Source organism: Papio anubis, chromosome 19 (assembly GCF_008728515.1).
Source record: "Papio anubis isolate 15944 chromosome 19, Panubis1.0, whole genome shotgun sequence".
Lineage (NCBI taxonomy): Eukaryota > Metazoa > Chordata > Mammalia > Primates > Cercopithecidae > Papio > Papio anubis.
The window spans coordinates 2,938,180-2,950,181 of record NC_044994.1 but is presented as its reverse complement, the minus strand read 5'-3'; the positions used below and the strand labels follow the sequence as shown (position 1 = coordinate 2,950,181).

The following is a 12,002-nucleotide window of genomic DNA, read 5'->3' as shown; positions in this document are numbered from 1 at the left end:
AATGTCAGCCTTTCTAGATGCTAAAGTGGTAATGTGGCTTAAAATTTCATATGACTTGAACAAGTTAATTGCTTACGAAAAAGCACAGTTGTTTCTGACAGCAGGGAGAGATTTCTCATTTGTGGGAAATTTATTAAACACAGAGGAATTCACTTGTTTATTGCTCAGCATGGTACACTCATTCCAGTTAGGAATACAGACGCTGGTGGATCTTTTAGAACATGGATTAAGGATACCAATGCTACATACCCTAGGTCTGCCCCACATTCCATCCAAGCATGGACTTTTTCAGTTAAATTTACAACCCTGGGTCCATCTGAAATTAGTCTTCACTGCTCCAAGGATCTTTAGAAAACATAATTCTCTTATTTGTGTGTACCTTTGATGTATGTGGCTTTTATGTTTGAATTACTGCATTAAGCACAGTGGTCTTCCTTACCAGGACTTTGTGTAGCAAGATTTTACTTTCATCCTTCAGTTAAACCTAATTAAGAAAATTAACTGAAGGAACTTCCCATAAAAATGAGATGTTATTATGTGCTAATGAAAGGCAGATTGATGAAGCAAGTCTCCTAGTTACGCAAGTCATAAACTCGAGGTCTCATTCCCATCAAAGAGGCTTAACTGTCTGTTCCCAGAGCTTTCACGTAATTAAGGTATGCTGTTAATAGGTGTCAATAAATGTCCAGAGGGTACAGTCTGCACGTGGAGTATGTGCTGCTGAATATTTGATGTGATGGTTTTTGTTAAAACTATCCAAGTTTAAAACTCTCAATTGCTCTCCTTCTTCACAGCAATACCACTTATTGCGTAACCTCCATGTGGAAGGGTCCTTGCTTTACAAAATGTGTGCAAGGATGTTCTTGGATAGACTTTTGTTGGGGGAGGGGTGGCCATGAGCATCTTCATCCTCAGAGGGTCTCCACGTGCCCAGCCTCATAGGTCTCTGTCTCCTCTGAAGTTAATCATGGCTGTGTCTCTCACCTTCATGACAGCTCTCTCACACAATGGCTGGGAGTGAGGAGTCACTTTTTCCAGGGTCCCTCCTGCCCAGCCAGTCTACTCCTGACCAGTGACAGCAGACCTCAATGGCAAGGCTTCGCCCGGAGTCCAGAGGATCTCAGCATCGGAAGCGCACAGCTAAGAATTCTTATTTCCCTCAGTCACAGATCTCCTTGTGCTGCCCGGGAAGGGATGGCCTTCCAGATGCGAGCCTACAGATGCTGCCCTCTCTTCTGAGTTCTCCCTGTTCCCTTCTTCCTATCCTCTGGCAGAGGGATTTCTTAAGTCCTCAATCCAAGGCAGCTTCTTCTCTGGGAAATAATTTCCTGCTCTTCCTAAGATGGGTGTGTGTGTATGTGTGTGTGAGAATCTGTGTCTGTATTCGTGTGTGAGTGTCTGTGTGTCTCTATGTATGTGTGAGTATATATGTGCCTGTGTGATGTGTGTGTCTGTGTGGTATATATGAGTGTCTCTGTGTGTGTCCCCATGGGACTCCGTGTGTGTGTGTGTGTATGTGTGTGTGGTGTGTGTGTCTCTGTGTGCGGTGTGTGGGGGTGGGGTGGGTATGCCCTCTGGGTCGTCTTTGCCCTACACACTAGCATCCGGGGTTCATGGGGGCTTTTTCCTTGCTCACCACCAAAGGAGACGTGCAGCCCCATGAATGGATGGGAGGAGCGTCCTCCACTGCTCCTCAGCGCCCTGCCAGCCTGGCTGAGGCTGATTTCCTTACTGGAGGCAATCAAGCCACAGCCAGATGAGCACTGCTTCTTTCTTTTCTTTTATAATAAGTGTCATTTTAAGAGGCATTTGACCCTTCCCTGGAATTGCTTACAATGCAAGAGTCAACCCTAAATCTTCATTTTTAAAAATCCGAACCTCCAAATGTGAAAAATACCAGAGTTAATTGAATATATCTTTCCTCCCAAATCTCATATCATCAGTCTTCAGCCTGTTGCCCCCAGTCTTCAGGCTCGGGATGCACCCTGTAACATGTCAAGGAAGCATCACTTATTCAGCTGACGGATACTACAGTGAGTGCCACGTTTGCAGAAAGTGCTGTGCTAGTTGCTATTAGATTGGCATCCACACCCTCACACCTTAACTGCAAGTGGCGCTCTCAGACAACAGGGTCCCAGGCTCTTGGAAGCTCATTCTCCACTGATGAGTCTTTCCTCAGATTGTCATCCTTGGCCATGCGCTGTAGCTCACACCTGTCATCCCAGCACATTGGGAAGCTGAGGCGGGAGGATTGCTAGAGCCCAGGAGTTTGAGGCCAGCTTTGACAACATAATGAGACCCTGACTCTACCTAAAAAATTAAAACTTAGCCAGGCATGGTGGCACACTCTTGTTGTCCCAGCTACTCAAGAGGCTGAGGTGGGAGGATCACTTGAGCCCAGGAGGTTGAAGGTGCAGTGAGCTATGATTATGCTACTGCACTCCAGCCTGGGTGACAGAGCAAAACTCTGTCTCAAACCAAAAGAAAAGAAAAAAGGAAGGAAGGAAGGAAGGAAGGAAGGAAGGAAGGAAGGAAGGAAGGAAGGAAGGAAGGAAGGGAGGGAGGGAGGGAGGGAGGGAGGGGAAATATAGAGAGAGAAAGAAGGAAGGGAAGGAAGGAAAGAAAGAAAGAGAGAGAAAGAGAGAAAGAGAAAGAAAGAAAGAAAGAAAGAAAGAAAGAAAGAAAGAAAGAAAGAAAGAAAGAAAGAAAGAAAGAAAGACAAAGAAGAGAAAAAGACTATTACCCCCAGCTTTCCCTGAGCTGTTGGGATGCCTCATGTTCAGGCCTCCCCACGCACCCCCACACCTCACCCCTTGGAGCAGCGAGGTTTAGTCTCCTTGGCAACACTTTCTGTATTTGTAATTTCTAAAATTGTGATTTACTATCTGTCTCTTTTGCTGTGAAAGTGAGCTCCTCAAGGGAAGGGACTGTTTCTGACTTGTCCTTGCTGGTGCCCTTGGCAGATCTCAGTGCCTTGCACATGGAACACTTTTGGCAAAACATGTTCTGATGAGCAAGCAAACACTGCGTGTGCCATCTGGGTCCCCTACCAGCCTTACAGCCTCGCCTCATTAAAAAAACCGCTCTACACAGAATTCAAAGTTTTGGAATATTACAAAATGTGAACAGAGAGTAAACAGATTTCATCATAGCTCTGGGAGTAAAATGAGCATAACTTCAGCTTCAAAAACTCTTGTGAATCACCTAAACATATTCTGTATAAAACATAGAAACTTTTGTTCTAGTATAAATGTTACACTAATTCCACATGTAAAACCACAGGAGCAAAGTTCATTGTGAATGATATTCTGTGCAAAACCAGTCCGATGCTTACCTAAGAATCAGAAAGAGAAGGCTTTACTCAGGATGCAGGAAAAAAAGAATCTTTCTGGGAAAATTACACACAGAGAGTCCCAGCAACAAGTGGAAAGGTTTATATTTTTCCTGTTCAATGTCTGAACAGTAAGGCAGTCCATGCTCTTGCTACTGTGAGAATCAAAAGACAGACAGACCCCCCCCCCCCCACCAACTCCTGGAACCTTACTTAGGCTGGCCAGGGCCTCAAACTGGTCTCTGGGAGCTGAACTTGGCCCACCTGATAGGGAAGCCAGCCCAAGGTGTGGGGTGGAGGAGCACGTTCACGGTAACACCTTCCCACACAACCCAAGAGTCTTGAAACATGGATAAAGGACAGGTTAAGGTTGCTAAGTTCTGCTGTTTTCATGAATTCATATAAACGAGATGTAAAAAATTATAATTCAGTAAGAGCATTGATTTGGAAGCCTGTTTGAATATCAAAGACATATGTTGTAGTCTAAACTGGAAGTCATCTGCTGGTCAATGCTTATCTAAATTACCGGTTCCATCTTGGATTTAAAGATCAACACCATAAAACTGAAGTTCTACAGTGGTAAAGGCCACAGCTCAAAGAATGACTGAAACAGAATCTTGGGGATGGCTTGGAGACAGACGTGTTCAGGCGCATTGCTGTTCTGTCCTCAGCCTGCACCACGAGAGGAGGACCTTTCTCTCTTCACCTGTAGGATCAGCACTGAAGCTCAGGAATAGAGGAAGGTAAAGCAAGTCATTGTTAAGGTAGAAACTCTTCCTGGAATTATCTGCAAATGCTACATCCTCGTCATGGTCCCATGTGTCTGTGTGGCTACTCGTGTGGCTTTTACATAACTCACAGGATGGAAGTTTTCAACTCACTTGTGGTTCTGTTCTGAGAACGATATGGGATGGGGGGCAGAATGCCAGCCCAGGGCAACAAGAAGCCATGCAGAGAATGCCCTTCCACAGGCAACAAGGCCGGAGCGGGGGCAGCAGCGAGCTGGGGCCTGCACTTCGGATCAGCGACAGAAACCTGTCTGGGAAGGTTCCCATGGGGATGCTGGAGATGAGGATGGAAAGGAGAAGCTGAAAACCTGAACTTCAGGAGTGAGACAGGAGAAACTGGCCACAGGAAAACAACATGGGGCACAGCAGGAAAGTGGGCACTTGGCTTCTAAATGGAACTCGAGCAGGTTCTGACGGCTCCTAAGCTGTTCTCCTTAGGCGACAGAGATAGCTGAAAGCATCAGCAAAGAGCTGAGCACCTGGTCCCAGCGTGGCTGAGGAACACATGAGTCTTAACTGGAAGCCTCTTCCCTCCCTCGTTTTGCCTCGTGACTTTTTGCTTTCAGTTACATCTCTTTTTTTTTAACCCAAACAGTTTCAAAGAACTGATGGGAAAAAGCACCTCATTCCAAGTTATTTGTCCTGGTTCTGGTACCTCGGACTGATCCTAGGAGTCCCGGTTTAGATCCAGAGGCTGACTGTAAGAAACAGAAAAAATCTTTAAGCAGAAGGTCCTCCCCTCCCCTCCAAGCTGGCCTTGGCTGCTTCCATCGGCTGTGGGCCATGTCATCCTGGCTTTTGTCCCTCACTCCTCCCAAAGAGTTAACCCCTGAGCCATCAGTCAGAGAAGTGAGGGGCGGCACACAGGGGTTGGGAACCTAGGCTTCTCGAATTGGTATATTTTTTCTCCCATTAGTCAAGAAGGACTAAAACAAAGAGGTGCGTGACTGCACTGTGACACTGGTGCTTTAAGAAGACTGTGCTGCAGAGGAGAGGATGCACTGAATAGAATGTTGGGGAGAGAACGACTAATCAGTAAGAGCAGGTTGTCCAGCAGGCCGGGCAAGAGAAGGTGTTGATGGCAGCCAGGATGGGGAGCAGTGGACCTGAGCAGGAGAGGTTAAGGAATCTCGGGATTCTGAATCCTTCAAGTTCGCTCCATTGAAAGTACCTTACTTCCTAACATTACCAATGTCTCAGTGGTCCCAAGATGTCTACAGTCATCATTAGAAGTGTCTCCTAAATACCTGTGCCCCAAAAAGAAGGTCGCTTGGGAGTAGGGGGACGATAAGTGCTTGAAAGGCCCTCAACCTGGCTGGCGAGCTCTCCGTGCAGTCTGGACATCAACAGCTATATTCAAAGCCCTCTTAGGTCACCTTGCCTTCTGTAAACCCAATTGTGCTTAGTCGCCTACTGAGTTTAGGTAATCAGGGAGATTCACAGGAGAGGAAAATATACCAGAACAATGTGGGGCTGCGATGTTTCTGGAATGCAGGGAAGGCACGTCTCGTTTGCTGAGAGGACACATGTTTAATGGCAGTGCCGGCAGTAGCAGGCTTTTAGTGGCTCTCCTGCACCTGACTGGCTTGGGCTGGGAAGGATTTGCCATCCCAAAGCCCACGTACTCCCATGCAAGTCAGCTGTGAGGGATTTCAATGCCTTCCATGAGCTCAGAAAGGATTCTCTGATCACATTTCTAATAAACACTCTCGTGGGAAGATGATGAGAACAACGGTACGAATGATGGCTCCTAGTTACTGACTGTTCCCTCTGTGTCCATTCTGTGTAGGCGCTTTGGAGGTATTATTTGTAAAACTGACAGTAACTCCACAGCATAAGCATTTAGTATGTTTACCTATTGCTGCTTAACAAGCCATCTCAAAGCTCAGTGGGTTAAAACAATATTATTGTATCTCCTGATGGTGTGGATGGAAAATTTGGACAGGGCACAGTCAGAGCAGCTGTACTCGGCTTCACGGTTGGACGGCTAGGACGGCTCTCATGGCTGCCGCTAGGAGAGGAGGGGCAGCTGGCCACTGCCTTTCTCCACTCATAGACCTCTACCGGGGTGGCTTGAGCTTCCTCACATCATGGCAGCCTCAAGGGAGTTGCACTGTTCAGGGTTTCAAAAGCCAGTTCATGTCATGGGAGATGGGAAGTGGGAGCTGCCCATGCTTTGAAGATTGGGCCCTGAGAGTGGCACAGTATCACATCCTTGTTCTTTCAGTCCAAGCAGTCAGAAAACCCACCTGCATTTAAAAGGAGAGGACAGAGTCCCCCTCTCAATGGGAGGAGGGTCAGCGATTTGGCTGCCATTTTTAATCCACCACATTATTATTCTTCCTATTTTATAGGAGAATAAACTGAAGCTCAAAGAAGCCAGAAAATATATGTCTTTAAGTAACGTAAGAAATACTGCCAAGGTTTGAAAGTATGACTGACTCTAATCCGTTTCTCTTTCCAATATACAGCCCCGCCCTCTTAAAATGCGGACGCTTGATCTTCTAAGATAAGACTTTTTGAGCCACAAGCTACTCTTCTGATTGGATGTGGAACAAAACTTAGCAAGTCATGGTCCACGTTCTTTTTAAACTTTGCATCACTGAATGAAGAGGCCCCATCTAATAAGCTGTAGAATTGAACACTTCTCTTCAATTTCAGAGGCTGTTCAAGGTAAAGGAAGAGGAAAAAATGGAAGTGAATAAAATCACAAATTTAAATGAGAAATACCTGGCCCGGGGAAGGATTCTTTCCCCCAGAGGATAGATATATATTTACATTATGAAATAAGCTGGAATCCAATGGAAACCCTTGTTATTATTAGATTTCCTCTTGAGAAGGATTTACAAATGAAAACACAACTTGCTATTTTAGTATTTTGTTTTTCAGGGAAGAAAAACCCTTTGCAAAAACAAATTTAAAAGAAAAAACTTATCCATTTCAAGCGCTTGTTTATTTTCTTATTTACCAGGCTAAAACTGTCTTCTTTCATCTCTGATTACATTGGGGGTTGGAGAAAAGAGGGTTTTTATTTTGTTTTGTGTGCTTTTTTCCTTTTCTCTAAATCTGGAAGGTCGCTTTTCATTTGTGGGCAGTGCTAAACCTTTCCTTATCCACAACTGCGTTTCTGAATCCACAGCCTCCTCCGGCCGTAACCGTGGCCCAAGAGCTCCACGCAGTGGGGGATAGGAAATGAAGGGTGAGGGCAGTCACATGTGAGATGGCTGCAGTGTTCATCTGTTATCTGGTGGCCCCACTGAACAACCGTGGCCATGACCCTGCTGTGCACCTGCTAGCACACAGCTCCATGTTCCTTTGCCATGTGTCCTGCTATTGTGCTGTGATTCCCCCTCCTCAGCTCCACAGGAATCTGGAAAATCAGAGTCCTGTAGCTGCTTTTGCAATCCTAGTACACTTTGAGAACTTCATGTTCCAGTAAGCTTTATATAATGTCCTAGACCATTAGAGCCTTTTCAACTTCCTTATTAACATTTATTCATTTCTAATTACACAAGTAGAGGGAAGCTGCAAGAGATGTGTCCCTGAAGATCTGCAAACTTAACGCAACCATTGCATAATTTTAATCCAGTCTTCACAAAGGGAGTCATGTGCTACTTTTCTAGCCAAGTCACCCTTGGCTCCTGCAACCTCGTCACCTCCCCACTCTTCCCTGGAATGTGGGGTCAGGCACCCGCGCACTCTGCAGCACAAATTTGCTATTCCTTCTCTATCAGTAACCATCTTTGTCCAGATATCCCAGGTCTCAGGCCACCACTCCTTCAGAACTTCACTTCATTGTCACCTACCCGGTGAGGAAACCTACCCCACAATCACAGGTGCCCTGTCCCATTCCCACATCCTGCTTTGTTTTCCTGAGTGTTGATCCCCTCTAGCACTGTGTCTACACCGCCTTAGCCAGTTTCCTACTGGACTCCACAACCCCACCCATATGCCCCCTGCCAGAATGTCACCTCTGTGAATCCCTGCTGCTTTCCGGCTGTCTCCCAGAGCCTAGAACAGTGCCTGCATGGAGAAGCCATTCCACACATACTTGTTGAAAGAATGCCTAAAGAATGAATAGCATAAATCCAGTCCACAGCTCTTTATTCCTGGCAGCTTCAACATGTGCACTTCTTGAGGAATTTCTAATTTGGAAGATATGTTATTTTTAAACATTCATTAATGAAGTTTGTGAATGAGCTATTTTAGTATTTTGTTTTTCAGGGAAGAAAAACCCTTTGCAAAAACAAATTTAAAAGAAAAAACTTATCCATTTCAAGCGCTTGTTTATTTTCTTATTTACCAAGCTAAAACTGTCTTCTTTCATCTCTGATTACGTTGGGGGCTGGAGAAAAGAGGGTTTTTTTACTCATTCAAAAAGAGGGAATTACTCATTCACAAACTTCATTAATGAGTCATGTTTTATGTTGTGTTCTCTCAATTTTGCCTACTTTATATTTGTACAAAATATAACTGTGTGAACATATCCTCCTTTAAAGAAAATGATTGCTGTATATCCATGAGGTGTGGTTTCCAAGAGAGAACATTTACAGGTTGGCACTGGGCTATCTGCAAGTGGTCTAATGAAACACATGATGGGTTTCCACTAAGCCAATTCAGTACATTGGTTTTATCTTTTATTCAAAGATAGCTTGCAAAGGAAGGTCTGTATTTTTCTCTCTCTTTAAAAATAGTATTCATCAAAACGGTTGTGTTCGTTAGAGTGGATTTAACAGAGATGTGTTGTTAAACATTTACAATGCTTCATCTCTTTCCAACATTACTGTACTCAGACAACGCTGCCTCACTTTGTGTACAAAACAGTGAGAGAGATTGCTTTTATGTGGAAAGTTCAGTTATGAATGCGAAATGCTGCCAGAATCTGACTGTAATCCCAAGAGGCAGAAACTAACCACTTTTGTTTGGACGGCTTGCAGCTTGCAAAGGCACGTGCAGGTAGCGCCCCCGTGTGTTCACTGAAGGGACCCATAAGGTTATGCGGGAGAGCGAATGAAGGCCAGGACTCTCCCCAGCCAATGCGTGCCTAAGGCGGATTTCTCAGTATAATATGCTTGGCGCTTCTCTTAGGGGTGGCCCTTCCCGAGCCCTTTGAAAACTTACTTCAGTCGAACCTAATAAACTTCCAACTCTCATTTTCCAATTATTATTAAAATTTCAAAGCAGGTGTGTGTAAAGTACCAGGTACTAGTAAACTGACTTTTTTCCCCATAAAAACATTTGAAAATCAATAATTGGTCCATACAACTAGGCAACGTGTTGCGTGAGTGGTTATTAAACTATTACAAAATAAGGACCATTTTCTGGTCCATTATAGTGGGCCAAGTATAGATTTGGAGTCACATGGGTCTGGGTTCAAGTCCCCATCTTCCCATTTACTGGCTGTGTGACCTTAGGAAAGCTACTTAGCTTCTCTGAGCTTCAGTCCTTCTATGTGAGATGGGTTAACAACAGTGTTTCTAAAGCACTTTGTAGAGTTTCTGGCAAATGGTTACCAGGGGCCCTAGGGTTCAGTGGAGGTTTTAGGTGCCAGCCTCCATCAGGTGCCTGGGAGCTCAGGCAAGCTCCAGGCTGCCAATACTACTCCCACTCCAGGCACCTTTGGCACCCATCTCCCCTCCGCCCCCCAGAAACTGGCCCTGCTGCGCTGGAAGCCCTTTAATATGCAAATGTGGGTCACCGTTATGTTTTGAACACATGGTGTTATCTGGAGGTGGCCACGACACTTGCTACACCTGACGACAAGGAAGAGATGACGGGAACTGCCATGTTGAGTGAACCCAGTTTCTAATGGCTTACATTTGCATATCAAAGCTTGCGGGACTGGCCCTTCAAGCTGCCTTTTCTGTTGGAACAGAAATGGTTCAGGGGTTATTTCTTATAACAGGAAAATTTCCACTGAGAACTTTACCCTTACCACCTGCCTAAAAAGTATTTCTTTTTTTTTTTTTTTTTTTTTGAGATGGAGTCTAGCTCTGTCGCCCAGGCTGGAGTGCAGTGGCCGGATCTCAGCTCACTGCAAGCTCCGCCTCCCGGGTTCACGCCATTCTCCTGCCTCAGCCTCCCGAGTAGCTGGGACTACAGGCGCCGCCACCACGCCCGGCTAGTTTTTTGTATTTTTTAGTAGAGACAGGATTTCACCGCGTTAGCCAGGATGGTCTCGGTTTCCTGACCTTGTGATCCGCCCGTCTCGGCCTCCCAAAGTGCTGGGATTACAGGCTTGAGCCACCGCGCCCGGCCAAAAGTATTTCTTAATAACTGCTATGTCACTATCATGGGTTTTTTTTCCCCCATTCTTTCTTTGTTGATGCCAAAATAAAATTAAGTTAAATATTGTATCCTCTCATAGATCACGAATGCAATGAGGGCAGGCATTGTCTCTTGCTCGACAATTGGGTCCTAGGTGTGTAGGCTTAATGTCTTGTGCAGAGTGGGCATTCAGTAAATAATAATTCAATAATGAATGAATAAATAAGGGAGAATGTGGACGAGGCTATAGGCTTTTGGTGTAGATCCTTTAGAAAACTTTCTGGGCACTTTCAATGGTTTTAGAGGGTGATAGCATTGGGTGGTTAATAAATCTAAATTCACTTGAAAACATAAGGCTTTCCACTGGTAACAGTCCTTTTACATTTAATCAGTCATCTCAAAGTTGTGGCGAATTGGAAGTCATGGCCACAGTATTTTACACTCCTCTATTTTCCTACCTCTTGAATCTGAACTTGCCTTATGACTTGTTTTCATCAATCGTGGCAGAAGTAATGTGCAGTGGGCATCCAGGCCTTACGAAACCTGAAGCTTCCACGTTCACTCTCTTGAAATTCTGCTGCCTTCCTATAAGGAAGCTCAGGCTAGACAACCAAATGAAGAGGGGACTTGTGTGTGGGTACTAAATGAGAAAGCGAGGATAGACAGAGAAAAAGCCCAAAGCCAGTTCCCCCGTTGTCACAAGAGAAAAGGCAAAATACTGATTGGCAATAGATTGTGTGGTGAGGCCAAAGGCAAGAGCTCTTCAAATTGTTATTTTCTGTTCGACGAGAAGTGAGAGTTGGCAGGCAAGCAGAGATTGTGTAGGAGTTTTGAGAAGGAAGGTGTGAACAGCCCTCCAAAGAGTGGGTGAGTGATTTGACCACGGAAATGTGGGAGCGTTGCTCAGCAGCACCAAAGGTCGGCTTGATGTTTATGATCATTAAAATGAGTCATGTTAGCATGCTCGTTTGTTGTTTCCAGTCAAATTCACTTGCTCAAGAGGAGTTCCAGAGTAGGTGGAGAGTTGGGGTTTTTCCTAGCTGGGAGAAAGGAGGGAGAGGGAGCCAAGGCCGTTGAGAGTACATGCACTAAAATGATGGGACCTGAATTTATGCTGGGAAAAGAGGGAAGTGTAAGAGCAGAGGGATAGGGAAAGGTGAGGAATCTGATGAAGGTAAGTAATCACTGGCACTAAGAGGTATGAGCTGGAATGGAAAGGGAATGTAAAGTGAGCTGCTTGAAACTGACACTACGGAGGGCACACAGTTATGAGTAAAGTCAATGGTGTGATACCAGGAATGTGTGGCTGCGCTGCTGTGGGAAAGATTACAGGAGATTGGAAGCTGAGAGGCTGTATAGGCATTGCAGGAATCATCCATGTGGATATTGAAATCACCATGAATTATGAATGGAGCCAACTGTATTACTGGTTACTATTTTTACCAGACCACTGTACGCGACTTTAGATCCCTCAACTTCCCGTTTAGAGCACTTATCGCGGCTTGAAATATTAGAGCGATTATTTGCGCCGGGCACGGATTATTGGACAGTAATCAGGGCTTACAAGTCTGTTTCGTTTCTTGACTGACATACGATTAATACCCAAAAGGCAGGAT

General features: G+C 45.1%; 1 long non-coding RNA gene across 2 annotated transcripts in view; it reads right to left on the bottom strand.

Annotated features, from left to right (window-relative positions):
- The window catches only part of LOC116271448, a 49,251-nt gene that overhangs the window by 36,475 nt on the left and 774 nt on the right, over positions 1 to 12,002 (bottom strand). The window lies entirely within an intron of this gene.